General features: G+C 41.7%; 1 protein-coding gene across 6 annotated transcripts in view; it reads left to right on the top strand.

Moving 5' to 3' along the window:
* The window catches only part of ZBTB20 (zinc finger and BTB domain containing 20), a 1,044,548-nt gene that overhangs the window by 454,211 nt on the left and 575,146 nt on the right, over nucleotides 1–15,191 (top strand). For all 6 annotated transcript variants that reach the window (XM_069760558.1, XM_069760556.1, XM_069760557.1 and 3 more), the window contains exon 3: nucleotides 2,388–2,464. The gene's annotated coding sequence lies outside the window, so the exon portion shown is untranslated. The remainder of the gene's footprint in view (nucleotides 1–2,387; nucleotides 2,465–15,191) is intronic.

The raw sequence follows: 15,191 nt of genomic DNA, 5'->3' as shown, positions 1-15,191 counted from the left end.
AATATAACTATGATAATACTGCTCCTATGTACAAGATTATAACTACTATAATACTGCTCCTATGTACAAGAATATAACTACTATAATACTGCCCCTATGTACAAGAATATAACTACTATAATACTGCCCCTATGTACAAGAATATAACTACTATAATAATGCTCCTATGTACAAGAATATAACTACTATAATACTGCCCCTATATGCAAGAATATAACTACTATAATACTGCCCCCTATGTACAAGAATATAACTACTATAATACTGCCCCTATGTACAAGAATATAACTACTATAATAATGCTCCTATGTACAAGAATATAACTACTATAATACTGCCCCTATGTACAAGAATATATCTACTATAATACTGCCCTTATGTACAAGAATATATCTACTATAATACTGCCCTTATGTACAAGAATATAACTGCAATAATACTGCCCCTATGTACAAGAATATAACTGCAATAATACTGCCCCTATGTACAAGAATATAACTACTATAATACTGCTCATATGTACAAGAATATAACTACTATAATACTGCCCCCTATATACAAGAATATAACTGCTTTAATACTACTCCTATGTACAAGAATATAACTGCTATAATACTGCCTCCTATATAATACTTCCCCCTATATACAAGAATATAACTACTATAATACTGCCCCCTATGTACAAGAATATAACTACTATACTACTGCCCCTATGTACAAGAATATAACTACTATAATAATGCTCCTATGTACAAGAATATAACTACTATAATACTGCCCCCTATGTACAAGAATATAACTACTATAATACTGCCCCTATATGCAAGAATATTACTACTATAATACTGCTCCTATGTACAAGAATATAACTACTATAATACTGCCCCTATATACAAGAATATAACTACTATAATAATGCTCCTATGTACAAGAATATAACTACTATAATACTGCCCCCTATGTACAAGAATATAACTACTATAATACTGCCTCTATATGCAAGAATATAACTACTATAATACTGCTCCTATGTACAGGAATATAACTACTATAATACTGCCCCTATATGCAAGAATATAACTACTATAATACTGCCCCTATATACAAGAATATAACTACTATAATAATGCTCCTATGTACAAGAATATAACTACTATAATACTGCCCCCTATGTACAAGAATATAACTACTATAATACTGCCCCTATATGCAAGAATATAACTACTATAATACTGCTCCTATGTACAGGAATATAACTACTATAATACTGCCCCTATATGCAAGAATATAACTACTATAATACTGCCCCTATATACAAGAATATAACTACTATAATACTGCTCCTATGTACAAGAATATAACTACTATAATACTGCTCCTATGTACAAGAATATAACTACTATAATACTGCCCCTATATGCAAGAATATAACTACTATAATACTGCTCCTATGTACAAGAATATAACTACTATAATACTGCTCCTATATACAAGAATATAACTACTATAACACTGCTCCTATGTACAAGAATATAACTACTATAATACTGCTCCTATGAACAAGAATATAACTACTATAATACTGCTCCTATGTACAAGAATATAACTACTATAATACTGCTCCTATATACAAGAATATAACTACTATAACACTGCTCCTATGTACAAGAATATAACTACTATAATACTGCTCCTATGAACAAGAATATAACTACTATAATACTGCTCCTATGTACAAGAATATAACTACTATAATACTGCTCCTATGTACAAGAATATAACTACTATAATACTGTCCCCTATGTACAAGAATATAACTACTATAATACTGCTCCTATGTACAAGAATATAACTACTATAATACTGCTCCTATGTACAAGAAGATAACTACTATAATACTGCTCCTATGTACAAGAATATAACTACTATAATACTGCCCCTATGTGCAAGAATATAACTGCTATAATCCTGTCCGTCGTGCACATTGATGTGAATGAAGTCGGAGGGGCTGTTATACACAGTCACAGCTCTACCTTCCCCCTATTCCACTTATCACCTGTAAAATACTGTATGTAGATTGATATTCAGGGCAAAACTAAAATATTATCTAGGCTTTTTTTTCTTTGTTTCTTTTTCTTTATCTCTTTTTTTTTGTAGTCTTTCTTTGCGTCCTTTTGTATCTTCTTCTCCTCCGCCTCCCACCTCTTTCATTATAAAATATATTCCACAAAGAGCTTTTTTTTTTCTTTTTTTTTTTGTCACCAAAAAAGTCACGCTTGACTGATAGTGCATTGCTTTGGATGGTGAAACATTATGAAAGTTTAATTTTTAATTAAATCTGAAATACCAATTATAACGGAGAGATATTTTAACCTGTTTCTTTTCAGACTGCCTGGAGTTACATTTGGATAGTGGAATCACAGCACCTTAACAAAACAGAGAGATAAAGCGGCTCGGCAGTCTGGTAAGTACCCGCGACCTTACCTTTGTTCCTCTCAACATCGTTATTAGTGTGCATGAAACAAAGAATTTAGTAATTGGACGTAGGTGAAGGAAAAATGACCTTGTGTTGTTACATGAGCAAACAGAAATTCCTGCAATTTTTCTAAACTATTTGACTCTGTTGAGAGAGACGCATCTTTTGTTTTGCTATTTGTGTAGTTTTGTTTTATTATTTTTTGCGCCATATATTCTCTGTGCTGTATTGTCTCCATTATGCTGAGAGTTCTTTTCTGGAACAGATTCTGCCTTAAAGGGATCCTGTCTTCAAGTTTTCTGATTGTTATGACATGGAAGAACTTTCCAACAACCCCTTTTCTTTTAGTCCCGACTCCCCGAATAATTTGTAAAAAACCACTTTGACGTTGTCCTTTGCTAATGCTGATCCTCCGCACAGCCTTGGAAATCTCACGCATGCGCAGGAAGAAACTGTGTCCATGCCGTCAAATAGCGCACAGCACTTACACCGCTTTTACAGTCTACAGATGGTGTCGGGGATGTCATCCACATCAGTCGGAGGCGGCATTAACAAGCAGAGGTGGGCACAGAGTAGGGTGCGGAGATACCCTTTGGCCCTTTTTGCCTGTTATTACCCCCTCTCCACCTCTAATTGATGAGGATGTCCCCTTTATGTCATCCACAAAGTCTCCGAAATCTTGGAAACTCGGTGAAAAATGAATCATGGCAGTTTTGTCCTGGGGCATGCATGAGCTTTCAGAGGCTGAATTGGTGGCTTCTCTTAGGCGTTGAGTGGCGGCGTTGGAACGCACAATTGGGCCAAGCGTGGACCGGGGATGACCATAGGTTCTAATTATTCAGCGGTCACGATCTACAAGTTATGCACTGCTGCTGCGCAGGGGTTGTCGTAAAGTTATTACAAGGCGTAAAAACAAAATGGAGGTGGTTTTATAAGGAAAATTTGATGACCGTTTCCCTTTGAGGTCCCCATACACTTCAAGTAACTGTTGGCCACATAGTCTCCATACACATGCCCTCCTGACTTCATGGAAGAAGAGTATTCGCCTTGTTGATGATATTCAGTGTTCTCAAACCTTATTTCTCGCTGAAGCATTCGCATTAGATGGCAGGTGGGGCAGACTTACATCTAACATGTCTGGACACCTGTAGGTTTAGCATGCTCTGAGCCATCCTTTGTCATGAAGCCCCCTTTTGTTGCTGGTCATGTGAACACATCCTTAGACTTTACAATAGCTTTCCGTATCTCTTGGCATAAAGCGTGGGATCAGGGTCAGTAGATCCTATTTCATTAATGATATGTTAATCCAGATGTCCACCCCGAGAGCTCCCCTGATACATGACTGTGACTACACACAGACAATCCCTAAAGACTAAAATCAGACTTCAGAAACTTTTTGACAGAAGAGGGGTGTCACGCCGTTAACAGCGATAAAGGGGTAGGATGGCGAACTGGGACCCGCACCTGTCCCTGCCACTATAATGGGGCCTTGACTTTCCATTATCTCAGGGGTACCTATGATGGTTAGGAGGCCTGAGCCACCAGCGTATTCTGGCTCCTGTGCAGGCCCTATCAGTGGCCCCCTCTCCCCCCAGGGAGGAGGACTGCACCAGTGTATAAACACAACAATAAACAGGGTATACAGACAAGTTAACTAAAAGTCTCAAACTCACCAAATGCTCACACAACCACAGAGGGTACACATAGAAGGGAAGAGAAGGAAAAAACTAGGAAGGAAAACAGGTTTAACATGCAACCAAAACAGCAGACACCAATCTCTGTAATAAACCTCCAAGCTCCAAATACTACGCTCCTTCAACCTCCAAGCCAGGCAGCAGAACTGATCACTGACACTAGCTGTAGTCACAGCTGGGTCTATATAGAGGAGGAGATTACAAAAATCCACTTCAGCTTGAGAGACCAAACTCACAGCAACTCAGCAACAAGGTTATATAGAATCTGGAATTGCTTGCCTGAGGAGGTGGTGATGGCGAACTCAGTCGAGGGGTTCAAGAGAGGCCTGGATGTCTTCCTGGAGCAGAACAATATTGTATCATACAATTATTAGGTTCTGTAGAAGGACGTAGATCTGGGTATTTATTATGATGAAATATAGGCTGAACTGGATGGACAAATGTCTTTTTTCGGCCTTACTAACTATGTTACTATGTTACTATGTTACTATGTTAACTCATGCACTGCTGGCACAAAGCAGCCAGGTCAGAATACAGGAGAAGAGCTTCTGTTCACTGTGTGTGAACGAGGCCCAGAGTGCTGCGGTTCTCTGGAACCTCTCTGTCGCGGGAGCCCCGTGACAAGGGGTCTCCTGGTGGTTTTCACCTTTTGCTTCATTTCCTGGCATATTTTGGCATGTTTGCATTCTTTTAATGTCTTGGCATTACCCTCTTGTTCAGCATTGAATTTTGATGTCAGCTAGATCAACTTGGACATTGGTCCAAAACTTGGAGAATCCCGCCTAGGCTGGATCGATGTAATTAATAGAAGCCAAAATCGCGTTTGCTGCTCCTCCTTTGCCCATCACGGTCGTTAAAATATAAATACGAATTTCAGATGAAAGGATATTGACTGATGAAATTAATTGAGTGGAAGGGATCGTTCAGTAGAAGCTCTAGATGGCCTCAAATCCTCACCCCATTGACGTTGTGGACCCATGAACACAAACATGAAGTCCGTAGGGTCATGGCATCATATTTCAGAAGGGATCGGCAATTGTTGGCTTGCATTGGAAAGAAGGATGAATTTTGGGTTCTGTAAAGGACCCCCGTGTCCTCGCTGGTGCTTCAGGTCCCAGTCTTGCAGACCACCCTACAGTACCCCCGTCCTCCTTGACTTACTGTTGGAGAACTAAATTTTTCCATATTTTCAAAAACTAGCGCTCCATTCTTTTAGAGCTATTTTGGCTTTCAGGTAAGTCGGACCTTTCTCTTTCTTCTTCCTTTCACACCTCAGAACTTTAGCAGAAGATATGGAGGTGGGGAGGACTCGCTGCGGACCCCACAACGGCACGAGGCACTTTGGCTACCAAACCTCCATTACGCCTCCGCATTGATAAAAAAGCGCTCGGTACCGGTGAATGATTGCAGCCATCACCCTTTGTCTCCCTCTCCAAGGATAAAGTGGGACAATAGCGCTATGTACGGTATCGCTGTATAGGCGCACAATGTAGTGAGTCACTGGCATCCCAAAACTGCTGTCTGGATCCGCGGTGACTGCGCGCGCTCCTCCCGTCTCTGGATTTTATTGTTTGGTGGTCAGCTAATATTTGGCAGTGCAGTGTTAAAATTCTGCAGGTTCCCATTCTGATGCCATTGAGTTTTTGGAGGGGGCTGGGGAAGGATTCATCCCCATTGGAAGCGTGGCCTTCACAGCTTTCAGAACGCACTTACTATTGTGGTGAATGAAGCCGCCCAATGCATTTATGGTGGTTATGTGTCACATCTCAAAATCCTTCACTTCCCGACACATCCCTTGCAGCGGGTAGGTCGGCGCTCTGCCTCTGCATCCGTACTGAACTTAGAGTAGTTTTTAGGTGTTTGTCAGTGTTTTTTAGAAGATCTCTGCTTTTCACTAACTCTGATCTCATCTTTATGACTATTCGTCAAAGGGCTCTTTATAGGGGTTGTCCAGGCTCAAGACAAAAGTCTACAGTCCCCGTGTGTGACTCCGGTCTGCCGCGGTCGTGACTGTGTAAGGTGCACACGCTGTCACGATTCCCCAGTATTCCCGGTGCAAACGCGCCGTCACCTGCCCGTATATTCACGATTTGCACACTTGTGGTCACATGTCGACACAATGCTTTCATGTTTTCACTCACAATGAAGTTACACACGGCGACTGTAACCCCCTCAATGCATTTTACTGCATCCACACTGTGTGCAGTCTCTGTCTATTCCTCCCGTGCAGTCTCTGTCTATTCCTCCCTTGCAGTCTCTGTCTATTCCTCCCCTGCAGTCTCTGTCTATTCCTCCTGTACAGTCACTGTGTGCAGTGTCTCTTCTTCCTGTGCAGTCACTGTGTGCAGTGTCTCTTCTTCCTGTGCAGTCACTTTGTGCAGTTTCTCTTCTTCCTGTACAGTCGCTGTGTGCAGTTTCTCTTCTTCCTGTACAGTCACTGTGTGCAGATTCTCTTCTTCCTGTGCAGTCACTGTGTGCAGTCTCTCTTCTTCCTGTGCAGTCACTGTGTGCAGTTTGTCTTCTTCCTGTACAGTCCCTGTATGCAGTCTCTCTTCTTCCTGTGCAGTCCCTGTGTGCAGTGTCTCTTCTTCCTGTGCAGTCACTGTGTGCAAATTCTCTTCTTCCTGTACAGTCGCTGTGTGCAGTCTCTCTTCTTCCTGTGCAGTCACTGTGTGCAGTCTCTCTCCTTCCTTTGCAGTCACTGTGTGCAGTCTCTTCTTCCTGTACAGTCTCTGTGTGCAGTTTCTCTTCTTCCTGTGCAGTCACTGTGTGCAGTTTCTCTTCTTCCTGTGCAGTCACTGTGTGCAGTCTCTCTTCTTCCTGTGCAGTCACTGTGTGCAGTTTGTCTTCTTCCTGTACAGTCGCTGTATGCAGTCTCTCTTCTTCCTGTGCAGTCACTGTGTGCAGTGTCTCTTCTTCCTGTGCAGTCACTGTGTGCAGTGTCTCTTCTTCCTGTGCAGTTGCTGTGTGCAGTCTCTCTTCTTCCTGTGCAGTCACTGTGTGCAGTGTCTTTTCTTCCTGTACAGTCGCTGTGTGCAGTCTCTCTTCTTCCTGTGCATTCACTGTGTGCAGTCTCTCTTCTTCCTGTGCAGTCACTGTGTGCAGTGTCTTTTCTTCCTGTACAGTCGCTGTGTGCAGTCTCTCTTCTTCCTGTGCATTCACTGTGTGCAGTCTCTCTCCTTCCTGTGCAGTCACTGTGTGCAGTCTCTCTTCTTCCTGTGCATTCACTGTGTGCAGTCTCTCTCCTTCCTGTGCAGTCACTGTGTGCAGTCTCTTCTTCCTGTACAGTCACTGTGTGCAGTCTCTACTTCCTGTACAGTCACTGTGTGCAGTCTCTCTTCTTCCTGTACAGTCACTGTGTGCAGTCTCTCTTCTTCCTGTACAGTCACTGTGTGCAGTCTCTCTTCTTCCTGTGCATTCAGTGTGCAGTCTCTCTCCTTCCTGTGCAGTCACTGTGTGCAGTCTCTTCTTCTTGTACAGTCACTGTGTGCAGTCTTTTCTTCCTGTACAGTCACTGTGTGCAGTCTCTTCTTCCTGTGCAGTCACTGTGTGCAGTCTCTTCTTCCTGTGCAGTCACTGTGTGCAGTGTCTCTTCTTCCTGTACAGTCACTGTGTGGAGTCTGTCTTCTTCCTGTGCAGTCACTGTGTGCTGTGTTTCTTCTTCCTGTGCAGTCTCTGTGTGCAGTCTCTCCTCTTCCTGTGCAGTCACTGTGTGCAGTCTCTCTTCTTCATGTACAGTCTCTATATGCAGCCTCCATTAGGTGAGAAGTGACTAACTTCCTCTTCAATTTGGGTTTTAATAGAAATTAATAAAACTGCCGCCTTTAGCTCTAGGGTATCAAAATAAAGTAGTGCCAAACCAATGGAGATGATTTCCTCTTCACCTTGCCCAGTTTTAGTTCAGATCTTTTAAAAGTCTTTTACCTCTAGTTTCACAAAAGTTTGGAAATATGTTGAGTTTTCATCAGTAGGGGCCAGGCTGCGGAGACCCCCACAGACACTGAAATGAAGGGTCAGGACCACTCAGCTGAGCACAGTGCTCATTTTGGCAGTGTTCGGCCAATAGGGTTCATGCATGGATCTGCGTTTCCTCCGAGGAGAGCCTGGCAGAAGCGGAGAGGGCAAATTGCTCAGCTGGCCACTTTTGCCTCTTCATTTCAGCAGTCAGTGGGGGGTCTTAGACAATTCTTACCATTGAAAGCTTCTGACATGTCACCAAAATCTATTTTCAAACGAGAGGCAGACATTAGAACACTTTCCATACTAGAAGATATCACATTTGGTGGAGGATGCGGGCAATTACAACTTAATTTCGCTTCTTTTTTTTTTTTACTATAATGGGAAAAGTTGTACAATAAAAATTAACAAGTCCACAGGTCAAACCATCACCTTCTAATCAATGTACGAAGCTTTGTCATCCAATCAGGGCGTCTGATCTCGCAACCACTAAAACAATCCATATCTATGGAAGGAAAGTTCAGCTAATGGTCTTTTCACTTGTCAGAGCTTGTCTGAGTCCAGCGGCTCCTGGGGGCTTTAACTCATTTTAATTGAACTGCAGACAAGTGGATTAAAGATATACTTTTCTTTTTTTTTCTCTTTTCTCCTCGGTTGTGTAAAAAGGAGGACATTCACCTTCCGCTCGTCACGTTATCATTAGCCGCCTTCTTTAAGGCTTCTCATAAATGATGTTTGTGTTTTTTTTTCAAGATTTTGGTAAATGAGGATCTAATTATGCCGGCACTTTCATTTTTTCCTTACATCTTCCCCGAATGTCCGTCTCTAGGGCAGCAATATATTAAATTATTAGTTCCATCACTCAATGATCAAAAAAAGCAGAATTCACATATTCTGTACATTGTAACAACAAAGAAGTTCAACCCAAGGTGAAACCCAATGGGGGTCATGTATTAATTTGCTACAGAGGCGGATGAAAAGCAGACGAAACCGTCACGCGTATTTAGCCAGAGGTTCAGAGAGAGACGGAATTAGCGTATATATCACAGATTCACAAAACGTGACACATTCACAACCCCAAAACATACAGCACAATGCAACGCGGGGCATAATAACCTTCTGTAATCCTCATGGATCAAACCCAATTATCGCATAATGCTGATCAAACACATGGCACCTTCTGTGTAATAAAAGGCGACGTTCACATCTGCGGTCATATCCGACAGAAAGGAAAGACGTCACTTTCAAAGGTACAGTCATGGCCAAAAGTATTGACACCCCTGCAATTCTGTCAGATAATACTCCGTTTCTTCCTGAAAATGATTGCAAACACAAATTCTTTGGTATTATTATCTTCATTTAATTTGTCTTAAATGAAAAAACACAAAAGACAATGAAGCAAAAAGCAAAACATTGATCATTTCACACAAAATTCCAAAAATGGGCCAGACAAAAGTATTGGCACCCTCAGCCTAATACTTGGTTGCACAACCTTTAGCCAAAATAACTGCGACCAACCGCTTCTGGTAACCATCAAAGAGTTTCTTACAATGCTCTGCTGGAATTTTAGACCATTCTTCTTTGGCAAACTGCTCCAGGTCCCTGATATGTGAAGGCGCCTTCTCCATTTTTAGATCTCTCCACAGGTGATCTATGGGATTCAGGTCTGGACTCATTGCTGGCCACCTTAGAAGTCTCCAGTGCTTTCTCTCAAACCATTTTCTAATGCTTTTTGAAGTGTGTTTTGGGTCATTGTCCTGCTGGAAGACCCATGACCTCTGAGGGAGACCCAGCTTTCTCACACTGGGCCCTACATTATGCTGCAAAATTTGTTGGTAGTCTTCAGACTTCATAATGCCATGCACACGGTCAAGCAGTCCAGTGCCAGAGGCAGGAAAGCAACCCCAAAACATCAGGGAACCTCCGCCATGTTTGACTGTAGGGACCGTGTTCTTTTCTTTGAATGCCTCTTTTTTTTCTCCTGTAAACTCTATGTTGATGCCTTTGCCCAAAAAGCTCTACTTTTGTCTCATCTGACCAGAGAACATTCTTCCAAAACGTTTTAGGCTTTTTTAGGTAAGTTTTGGCAAACTCCAGCCTGGCTTTTTTATGTCTCGGGGAAAGAAGTGGGGTCTTCCTGGGTCTCCTACCATACAGTCCCTTTTCATTCAGACGCCGACGGATAGTACGGGTTGACACTGTTGTACCCTCGGACTGCAGGGCAGCTTGAACTTGTTTGGATGTTAGTCGAGGTTCTTTATCCAACATCCGCACAATCTTGCGTTGAAATCTCTTGTCAATTTTTCTTTTCCGTCCACATCTAGGGAGGTTAGCCACAGTGCCATGGGCTTTACACTTCTTGATGACACTGCGCACGGTAGACACAGGAACATTCAGGTCTTTGGAGATGGACTTGTAGCCTTGAGATTGCTCATGCTTCCAAACAATTTGGTTTCTCAAGTCCTCAGACAGTTCTTTGGTCTTCTTTCTTTTCTCCATGCTCAATGTGGTACACACAAGGACACAGGACAGAGGATGAGTCAACTTTAATCCATGTCAACTGGCTGCAAGTGTGATTTAGTTATTGCCAACACCTGTTAGGTGCCACAGGTAAGTTACAGGTGCTGTTAATTACACTAATTACAGAAGCATCACATGATTTTTCGAACAGTGCCAATACTTTTGTCCACCCCATTTTTCATGTTTGATGTAGAATTATATCCAATTTGGCTTCAGGACAATTCTTTTTGTGTTTTTTTCATTTAAGACAAATTAAATGAAGATAATAATAACAAATAATTTGTGATTGCAATCATTTTCAGGAAGAAACGGAGTATTATTTGACAGAATTGCAGGGGTGTCAATACTTTTGGCCACAACTGTATATTTCCCCTTTGGAGCAATGGAACCCGCACCCCGGCTGGACTGGCGCCTGTCATGTTTGTAAGTGCAATGTAGAGAAGTTTGAGTCCCACACCCTGCGAATCCTGAGTATCTGGGTTCATGGTCCAATAGAGCCACCAGTAAGCCCAGAAAAAGAAGAAAGGAGACCACACTTCCACCTTAATGAATATGTCGATAGTACAAAACTTCCAATATGTGATGTTTTGCCTGGAAAAAGGCTGAGATATAAGCCAAGACGTCATACATTGGGCGCACACATTCATTAAGGTGGCAATGACGTCTTCTTTCCTCTTTTCTATCCATCTTTGTAGGTCAATCGTTCCAGATTGTGTGGTCTACGGGCAATGCAATAGAAGATGTCTTAGTAGTACCCTGCCGGGACCTTCCACCTCAATGATTGATATCACTATACAAGTGTTTTCTTCTGGTGCAAAAACAAGGAGAAAACAGAGTAAAAAAAATGCCAATAAAAAAATCACCAAAGTTTATTACTTCAATTAAATGAACAACAGTTCATATACCTACAAAAATAATAATAAATAAGTAAATACAAAAATGTGATACATGGGTTTTAATTAAAAAAAAAGTGATTAAATCCATAGGTGTCAGCAAAGGGCCGAAGAAAAGGTCAGGATTTGTAATAAAGTGCTAACAGAAAGAAAAGGGGATTATATGATCCATTTCCAGAAGCTTTAATAAAAAAGAGGTATCACATGCTTGTATGTACCAATATCCCACATTGGCATTAAGTATCCAAATAACCAGGACAATAAGCATTGAAGACAAAAGCCTCTAAACCCCTCTGTTGCACCCTGTACCTATCAAAAGTAATATTAATAACACTGGGAATAATTACCCATTATAGATGTCGGCCACGTACCCCAACGCGCGTTTCGAGATTGAATATCGCTTCCTCAGGGGGCGTTTACACCTATGGATTTAATCACTTTTTTTTATTAAAACCCATGTATCACATTTTTTTATTTATTTATTATTATTTTTTTGTACGTATATGAATTGTTATTCATTGATGTAATAAACTTTAGTGATTTTTATTGTCATTTTTTGACTCGGTTTTCTCCTTGTTTTTTGCATTGTTTGGCGAGTCGCCATTTACATGGGTATATGCTGCTATATTACTGGAATGTATATGTAGATCTGATTTCTTCTAGTGTTTGGTTTTGATTCTTGCGCTACTTGAATTAAGTAGAAAGCCAAAACGGTGATACAAGGAGGGATTATTATTACATCAGTGGTCAGTCCATGATCACAGCTGGTGCCAAAATCAGTGCAAGGTTCTCTTTAAGGTTTTAGGCCACGTTCACACAGTCAGTATTTAACATCAGTATTTGTAAGCCAAAACCAAGAGTGGTACATACAGAAGTGATGGCGTGTTTCTTTTATACTTTCCCTCTGATTGTTCCATTTCTGAGTTTGGCTTATAAATAAATACGTGTGAATGTGGCCTTAAAGTGACTGCCCTTTCAGCAACTCAGAAATGATACTTTAGGTAAGTCAGTGTCAAACACGGGATGGTTACCTGCTTTATATTTTGCTGCTCGACCATTTTTTCAGGAAAGTTCCGTTACGCTAGCGCTGAGATCTGTGACTCCGACGTAGTCTGAGACACACCCCCTGCCTCATCATTGGTTCATCCCCTGCTCTGCCTCCTCTGATTGGCTGCCGTGTCCAGCGCTATCTCGCAGGTTATGAGGTCGGTGCGCGGGCAGCCAATTCCTATTACACTGAAGGCAGAATGATGATAAAATACAGATTACTAAACCACGAGTGAGATAAAGAGGATTATCAGGTAATTGCTGCACATATACCAAGGCAAATGAGGCTTAATAAAGAGGAGCCCGGAGGGTCACTTTAAACGTCTCATCCAAAAAGCAAAGAGAGAAAAAAAATAAATCAATATGTTACGTGACCGCAGATACTCGTATTAGTCAATGATTTTGGAATCAACACTTGACTGAGGAATGAGGAGTCTCTCGCATCTTCACGAGAATACCGAGGAAAGAGGGGATGGCTACTGCCCAGCTTAGCAGCGGTCCGCGGGGCGATCGCCAGCGAACAGGACGGTACAGCAACCCCCCACATATTATGACCGCGGCGATCGCCAGCGAGCAGGACAGTACAACAACCACCCACATATTACGACCGCGGCGATCGCCAGCGAGCAGGACAGTACAACAAACCCCCCCCCCCACACACATATTACAGACTTTATGACTGCGCCACTAAAAGTCTCCAAAACATTCTAAGTGAGCTCTCAAATGGATCGCAAACATTTGCTCAATCCGCGTGTAGTTCCTTCCAAATATTTAAACTCATCGTAGAGGTAGAGCGTTCTCCGTGACTAATGAAAGAACTCTGCACCGTCCGCAAACAGTCATTAGACGCGCGTTACGCAAAGCAAACACCGAGCCGTCCTCCAAGGAAGGAAGGCAGGAAGCCAGCGCCACTCCAGCCGTCCCCGAGCGGTGAGCCCCCCACAGGCCCTGCAGACGTGGCAGAAAAGGAATGCAAAAATAATGCAAAAATGGCCAATGTTACCGTCAACGTGATAAAGCACGGTGCCGCAGTCACCACGTAGGTCCCATTTTATCAATGTCTTTACTGCAGCCGATAGTTCTACTTCCCGACTTCCCAAAAGGTTGCAAATTCGCCTAATCTGAACAAACATTTATTTGGGGGATTTCTGGCTACCAAACAATCAGTACTGCTCATACCCCATATCTACAGAATCCGGCTCATCTTATTCCAGCAGACTCTGGATAACAACGCCAGTCTCCATGATTTCCCCCCCAAAAAAGTTCTCAACACTTGACCTCTCTTGGCTTGTGGCAGACAGACCATAGACTGTGCAGCAGCCCCTGTTCATAAGTTGCGTTCTTTTTAAGACCTTTTTCTATTTTGTCTTTCTGGTTTTCCTGTAGAACTTTGTTCCAAATTCATCAAAATGTTGCTCTATGTTATTGTTATTATTATTATTATTTTTTTAAGTTTTGGAGTAAAATGTCGCACAACCCTTTCATTAATCCTCAAAACATTGCACATTGGTCTTCAACTGCGCCAAAAAAAGAGGATAGATTTTGTAGTCCACCAAAGTATTAAAAGGACCATTGTGCAAAATATTTTTTTTACGACATTTTAAAAACATGCAAATGAAGAATTGATAAAACTGGTCAACGCAATTTTTCTGGCAAAAGGTTTTAAAACATATTTTAAGTCAATTTTGGCTGCTGATTACGAATATGAACTCCGTTTTTGGCTATCACATCAGAATTTCGAGATATTTTCAATTTTTGATGAAAATTGCTCCTAATGTTTTCTGATAAAAACACGATTTTCGGTACAACATTTTGTATCAAGGAATAACAAAGATTACAAAGTCTATGCACAGCAAATCAAATATACTTACAGAATTAAACTACAAAATATAAGCACACATATATATGGCGCACAGATGAATGACAAATGGCAGTTATTATTTGCACTTTCTTTTCTCGGCTGATCTGTGATGTTCGGCTTCTGGGTTGTCTCTCACAAGCTCCAGCAATAGTCGCCATCATATGTGAGTCCCACCGGCCTTGATACCGTTCTTCCATTGTTTTAATGTCCTGATGAAAACGCTCCCCTTGTTCCTCGCTTACATCCCCAAGGTTCTCTGTAAATAGTGAATCTTGATCCTCACTCTCCATCCAAGATTTCGCAGACTCGTTAGTAGATCTTCTCTTCCACAATCTCTTCATCGTTGTCTGCTTTCTTATTCCCTAGAACATTCTGCACCACATTATAAAATGCCTCCAAGCTCTTTCTTCTGTCTCATCCATTGATGTGATAACATTTGGGTCTCTCATAAGAGTTCTTATTTGAGGTCCATCAAATATTCCAGCCTTTTTCTTCTCTTCACAAAGACCAGGAAAAGTTGAACATATATAGATACTGCATTCTCCACTGTGATTGAGAGCTTTGACGAACTGCTTCATCGATCCAAGTTTTTTGTGTAAGGGAGGAAAGACAATGTCCTTCCTATAGAGGATCATGGATGACATTCTTATCGCCAGATGCCAAACTCTGTCGCTGAGGCCATTCAGTGTTCACCCAACGCTCTGCTGTAGCTCTACTGTCCCAGTAGCACAGAAAACAAGGGT

Source organism: Ranitomeya imitator, chromosome 3 (assembly GCF_032444005.1).
Source record: "Ranitomeya imitator isolate aRanImi1 chromosome 3, aRanImi1.pri, whole genome shotgun sequence".
In the NCBI taxonomy this organism is placed as follows: Eukaryota; Metazoa; Chordata; class Amphibia; order Anura; family Dendrobatidae; genus Ranitomeya; species Ranitomeya imitator.
The sequence above is the reverse complement of the archived record's forward strand: the minus strand, read 5'-3'. Positions and strand labels throughout refer to the sequence as shown.